The sequence below is a fragment of the Meleagris gallopavo genome, chromosome 16 (assembly GCF_000146605.3).
Source record: "Meleagris gallopavo isolate NT-WF06-2002-E0010 breed Aviagen turkey brand Nicholas breeding stock chromosome 16, Turkey_5.1, whole genome shotgun sequence".
Taxonomy (NCBI): domain Eukaryota; kingdom Metazoa; phylum Chordata; class Aves; order Galliformes; family Phasianidae; genus Meleagris; species Meleagris gallopavo.
This window is the reverse complement of record NC_015026.2, coordinates 9,317,416-9,324,487: the sequence shown is the minus strand read 5'-3', so window position 1 is coordinate 9,324,487 and position 7,072 is coordinate 9,317,416.

Genomic DNA, 7,072 nt, shown 5'->3' with positions numbered 1-7,072 from the left:
CCGCACCGCGATACCCCCCGTCGCGATACGCCCCCCGACTGCGATGGCCTTTTGCTGCATTACCCCCCCTTCCTTGCAGCATTGTTAGAGCAAGAGCCCGCTCACATCGCAGCACCCCCACTACCCTCTGCACGGCAGTGCCCACCCTGCGTGGCGAGGATTCTCGGCACTGCATCCCCTCCCCGTGCATTTTGAGGTTGCCCTCTCCTGCACTGCGTGACCCTTGCTGCAATGCGAGACCCTCTGCTCATCGCAAGACTCATTTCTACACTGCAAGGACCCCTCAGCATCACAAGAACCCCTTGGCATCGTATGACCACAATACTTTCAAGGCCTCCCTGCCCCCATCCTGCAGTGCACCCCTTTTGCAATGCAAGGCCCTCTCTGCACTGCAAGGACCCCGCGGCTTTGCGAAACCCCTCCTTGCAAAGCAATGCTCTCCTTGAATTGTGGGACCAGCCCACAGTGCATTGCAACCTCCACTCTATTAACACCAAACCCTCCACTGCAAGACTCCCTGTTGAATTGCAAGCCCCCTCCCCTTGCAGGACTTCTGCTACATTGCAAGCTCCCCCTTCCACCTCTCTGCACCCCCCCGCCATGCCACAGGGCTGAAGCAGAGAAGCGTGAGCCCTGAACACCCAGAGCCACCGCAATGCCCCGTGCCAGGCGCCACTGAGGCTGAAGCATTTGGGAGTGGGGGGACCCAAATCAACCCCCTCCATGGGCAGCCATGTGCTAGCGGGTCCCCAAATCCTCAGCATCCATGCTGAAGCAAAGCATGGGGGTATTGCAGGGCGAGTGGGGCAGCACCAGGGATGGAAAACCAAAGGGTGGATCAGGGAGCTGAGCTGCCCGAAGGGGAACAGGGGATGGGCTGCAGGGGGGCACACCCCCAGCCACCTGCCAACCTCCTCAGCCCACACTGGTTCTGCACTGGGAGCACTGGTTCTGCCCCAGGAGCACTGCTTCCAGCTGCCCCCCCCGGCTGCACCCATGGGTTGTGTGGGCAGGCCCAGATGGGTTTGCTTGGCTTTGCCCTGCTCTGCTCCTGCAAGTCCGGCTCGCTCCCAGCCCTGCGGGTGCTTGGAAGCAAACCCCACTGCTGGGATCTGGGAGCACTTCTGCTCCTCTCCCAGGGAGCAGCAGGGCAATAGGACCCGGCCACGGGGCTGTGCAGCTGTGGGATCTCCTCCTGCTACTGCAGAGGGCAGATGGTGAGGATGGGAAAGAAACGGCTTTTCTGCTCACCAAAAGAAAAAAAAGCAATTATGCACGGGGGAAAAAAAAGAGTTTTCTCCCCAGCAGCAGGGCGGGTGGCAGTGCCTGGCCGAGCATGCAGCGAGATGTCCCCACATGTCACCGCAGTGCCCCCAGCACTGGGGATGAAGCAATGCGTGGGGCAATGGCTGCTTCACTCTGGGAGCTGCAGAGCCCTTTGCATTCCCCCCAGCTCTAAAACCTGACCCAGAGCTGAGCAGAGGGGTTATAGGGTGAGGAGCATCGCTGGGTGATAGTGCATGGGGGTACCCCACTCCTGTGTCCCACTGAGATAAAGGGGTGTTCCCAGAGTCTCCCCAGGCACACTCAGCACAGAAGCTGTGTCCTCTGGCAGTGCCTATACTACTGGGAGGGGACAGTGATGGGGACACCCATCCTGCTGCCATATGCCCCCAGCAGAGGCTCTCCCGACAGTTGGCAGGCGCCCGGCCTCATTAAACTTGTATTAGGCAGAATCAAAACAAAACAAAATAAAAAAAAAGCAGTGGCAATAGGAAAACAAAGGGTGGCCCCAGAGTGGGGGGTCCTGGAGCAGGGGATGGCATTGTGCTGTGAGGGTCCCCTGGGGATGCAGCCCCATCAGGATCACTCAGCCCCACGAGGTATTAAGGGGCAGTGGGGGTTCACGCAGTGCCCCTTCCCAGCTGTGATGCAACCGGGGCTCTGCTCACATGTTATTAATTGGGTTTATTTCATTATCCTAATGTAATTGCGTCCAGTAAGGGAAATGCTAGGAGTATTGGGGCCGATGCAATTTGGTGGGGAGAGGCACACCTCAAATGAGGGAAGGAAGATGGGACAGTGCTGCATGGCTGCATCCCTTGCTCCTGAAGATCCCAGGTGGGTTGGAGCTGTGCATCCCCTGGAGTGGGGTTGGGTCCCCCCAGTCCCAAGGGAGAACACATTCTGCTGGGGACACAAAGGCAGGAAAGAGCTCCATTTCTGCTGCCAGGCAGCCAGGGAAGGGTTTCACACAGTTCCCATCACTCTGTGCACGTCTCCCAATGCACTGCAGCAGCGAGGAGTCAGCACAGAAGAATTTGCAGTGTGTGCTCAGCACTTGCCCACGCAGCGCCCCAAAGCAGGCAGCTCTGCAGGCAGGTGGCTCAGCTCCTCCTGGCCACAGCCCACAGCACCCAGCCCCCACAGATGGGGTTTGGTGGCAGAGCTGCCGTGCCCCAAACCTATTCCTTTGGGACTCATGGGATGGTTGAAAGCATGGCCAGGATTGGGGACCCCATCCCAGGCATCAATCTCCATCCCAGGACACCGGTCCCCATCACAGCCTTGTCACTGCTCATGGAAAGGTGATCTCATCCTCACGGTGTGTTGTATCCCAAAAGGGAGCTGAAAGGAACAGAGGAGCCTGAAAGCTGTTGAAAATGAGTCAGGGCTGCAGGAGGATGTCAGCGCTTCCTGCACGGCTGGAGGAAGCTGCTGGGTTTGAAGAGGAGGAGGAGGAAAAGGATGAGGCTGGTACCTGCATCTCACCAGCAGATCCAGCTTTGGGGCTGGGGCACATTCAGTAGGTTGTTGCTGCAGGGGTAGGAACGGAGATCCTCCTTTATTTTAAGGAGCCTGCACCTAGGGGATGTGTGGGTTTGTGTGCAAACCTCTACTGCAGCAAGGCTGCAGCACGAGGAGAAACCAAGCAAGGCCAAGCCCCACCTTGACCAAGGCAACCCCATCCCCGAGACCCCTCTCTAAGATCCACTCCTTGGAACCCTATCTCCAGCATCCCACCCCCAGGACCCCATCCCTGGGATCCCGTCTCTTTAAGGTCTCAGCCCTCTGTTGTGCCAGGACCCAAATGGGAGCTTCCTATAAAGGGCTGGGAGGGGCTGGGATCACTTCACAGCCTGGAGCTGGGTAGGGGCAGAGGTAGAGGCAGATTTGGCTTCTTGTTGGAGTGGGTGCAGAGAGCTGGGGTCTGCCTCACTACCGTCCATCCCTAAGCACAGAAGGGTGGGATTTGAGCTCAGCTTTGAGGCTGGAGGCCACCAGCTGTGACTTCCTGGGCCAGGAGATCCCCTTCCAGATGGATAACCCCATTGTGGCGGTGACAAGGATCCATTAGGCAGGATTAGGAGCGGGGCCACGGGGATTAGCGCTGTGCCTTCCCCCAGCACCCCCCCCCTGTTGTGGGATGAGTCGGGGGATGCGGCCCTGGGGAGCTGTGGGGCTGAGAAGTGGGGGAGCTGGTGGCCATGGCTGGATGGGAAGGGCACCTCCATCTGCTCCCTGCTTTGTCCCTGGGCCAGCAGCCGTGGGGACACGTCAGCAGCGGGCACAAGCACAGGGAGGGGGGTTCCCTGCCTCTGGCTGCAGGGAGGCCTTTAGGAAAGCAGGAATGCAGAGCAGGGGGCCGCAATGAACCCAAAACCGCTTCGCCGGGGCCCTGGGTCTCCACATCCGGCCCCGTGCTGGCTGCAGCTGGAGGCCCCTGGGACGGCCCCATCTCTGCTGCTGCAGCCCCACTGCTGCTGCGCTGCCCGACATCGCCAGGTTGTATCTTGTGCCCGTGGGTGCTGGGGGTGCGTTGTGCATCCTGGCTTGCAACTTCTCAGTGCAACATGCATGTTGGCAATGCAGCATGCACCTGAATGTGCAGGTGTTGTGCACCCTGGAGGGTGCAAATCCCTGGTGCAGCATGCTGCTACTTCTTCAAATCAATGCACTTCAGAGCATGCAATTCCTTACGCAACGTGCATCTGAGTGTGTGCAATCCCTGCTGCAGCGCGCACCTCGGAGCACGCGATTCTTTGCACAGTGCATCCCTTCGAGTGTGCAAGCCCTTGGGAAGCGTGCACGTCGGGGTGCAGTGCCCCGCACAGCTGCACCTGGGCACGTGAGATCTGCGTGTGCTGCGCCCTTTGCTGTGCGCTTGCTCCGGAGCAGCACGGTGTGCATCCCAACAGTGCCACCCAGCAGCACGGCCGTGCTCTGCAGCACATCGCACTGAGTTTCAGTTTCTGGAAACGCTGCACAGAGCGGACATCATGGAGCCGAACAAAGCAGCCTGGGGAGGCAGCAGGGGGGTTTCGCTGCTCACTCGGCTGCCTGCAGGGCTGGGTGGGCCCATCTCGGGGAGCAGATCCCCCGTGGTTGTACCCAACGCAGGGAGCTGTGTCACCCCATAGGGGCACCAGTCGTGCTGGCAGCATTGTCCCGAGGACCCCTACAGGACCTGGCACCGCATGGATGCGATGAGCCCATGGGATGCTGCTCGGGATGCTGTGCACCCACACGTGCCTTCAAAGCTGCTTTCCTTGAAAAACTCCCAAAGCCTTTTATCGCTCTGGTGAATCACGGATGGGGGCCGGGCAGGCTGTGTACAAAAGCCCCATCACACCCGGTGCCACCTGAGTACGTCAGGCACCCATTTCTCTGAGCTGCTGTGAGCACAGCTGGCTGTTCCCCTTGTTGGAAATATCCAAATAATTTTGTCAGGACGGTATCCCTGATAAAAGCAGATTTTATTCGCGATTGCAATGGCGGGCGTCCCGCAAGCAGGAGCGCCTATGGACACAACATGGCAACCCTGTTTTCTCCCCCTTGCCTCCCCCCCCTCCCCTGTTTCCTCACTGGCTGGTACTCCAGGTTCACAATCTTATCAGAGGATTTACATTTGTTATTTACTTGTTAATTTGTTTGTTATCTGGTGTCATTCAGTCTCCATCCTGTTGTTTCCAAGATATCTCAGTGCTCTTCTTGTCGTATTGATATGGTGATTTGCTTCCAAGTCTTCGTTAAACAGGGAGCACCGGGGGGGGATGCCAGGCCTTCCAATGTCTCTTCAGGCGCTTCCTCGGGCATGCTGTGACATGTTCTCTGGTTTGATCTCGTGCAGGATATTCTTGCAGTGTGTATGACAAAATATACATATATACACCTATATACAGAGCGTGCGTTCCTGGGAAGGGTCATCTAGAGGATAAGCGACGTAAACTATCAGAGATCTTCCCCAAGTTAAGCAGAAAGACTCCCAAAAAGAACTATGACAGTGGAGATCATGAAATAAAAATATATATTATCCAATTTTAATGCAGAAACAACATTTGATTCCCACAGGGACCAAGTCCTTTTAACGAGTTGAATGATAGCTAGCATGTGTATGTGTGTGTTTGGGGGGGCTGAAGAAGAGGTTTGACACACTCACAGACATCACACATCAGAGAAGCTACACAGGGGTGATAGAAAATGTGCTGGTAAATTAGATCTAGATGGAAACACATGAGAGTATAGTAATGAGGAACAGATACATGCTTCTTTAATTTAACAGAAATAACTCCCACTTTTGCATGTCAGCAGTGGTCTTTGGAGCAAGCCTGGGGGAGGGGGCTGGGACTCAGTTGTCTGCACCTGGCAGCTGGGGCTTGCCAGGTGGTGCTGATGGTCTCTGATGAAGCACCTGGAGTGTGAGGCTGGGCATAGTCCCCAGAGGTGATAAATAAGTGGTGATACAAGCCCACGTAGGACTTGGACCTGAGGCTGGTGAGAGCTGTTCTAATGGGTTTTGTGAGGGCTCAACAGGGATAGGAGCAATCCCCTCAAGTCTAGCAGCTTAGGGTGGATTTTGGGCTGCTTTTATGCTGTGCTCTTCCCTGGGAGGGACCTTTTTCAGTCAAAGTGCTGCGGGTCCAGTTTGTTACACTGTAGTTGAGGTGAGGGTGACTGGTATCTGTGGTTTTCTGAGGTTTTCCCACTCATTGTTTGGATTGTTTGGAAGGGCAGCTGAGAAAGTGTATTCTCTGGGAAGAAGGTGTGGGGGGGATGGTAGAAAGGAGCAAGGCACTTGACCCTAGCTTAGTGGGGTGGTGAAACTAGGTGCTCTGGTGGTCTTACCCTGGATGGGACAATGAGAGGGTGGTTATGCTGCCTGCCTAGTCTGCACTGTGAAGGGCAGGGGATCCTCTGTTTTCACCTGTGTTTACTATGTGTTTGTTAGAAATGCCTGAAATATAGCCTTCACAGGTGCTTGGGAGAATTCTGTGATGACCAGAGCCCTCCACCCAAGAGCTTCCATAGAAAGAGAAGGGTTCTGAGATCCACCCTGAGGCAAATGTATTGCTACTTACCTCTGATATGTGACTCAGTAGATCATAGGCCCAGGGGTGACTTCACTGCAAAGCCAACTTCATTGTCTGTGATGGGGATGGAAGAGTTTTGAGAGGACAGATCTTTGTTTATCAAATGGCCAGGAAAAGCTGTTTCTCCCAGCAGATGCCCTAGAAGCTGAAATGTTTGTGTCGGGTCTGAACTGGAAGCTGAAAGGAAGGAGTAGGCAGCAACTCATGGAAAGCAAGCTCTTGCTTCTGTGCATTCTGGGCTATCCTGTTTCTGAGGGAGATCATAGCCTCTTGGATAGCAAGTAAATGTCTATTATCTTCCTGTTGGTGTTTTGCTGAGCTTACTACTAACTGCTCCTGTGCCAAAATATTTTGTAGTATCTTGGGGGACTGAGTGAGGGCTAGTTGTTCCTGCTGGAGCATTGGATACTGCTTGTACCTACCTGGATAATTTGATAAGAAAATCTTCAATAAGCTTTTAAAATGCTACTACCTGCATACTACCACATTATCAGTGATGGTAATGTCATCAAATACTGTTGATCAGTTGCCATCTTCAGTTACTGAATTTCTAGCTGATTCTATTGGAGCCATTCTGGTTTCTAACAATTTTCTCTAATTTTTTTTTATATTTTTATCATTCTTGTGTTATTTGGAATAATATTTCATTCTCTTCTGGCTGTTCTTTAAAGATAAAGGAGTTTCTTACGGTAAATTATGAA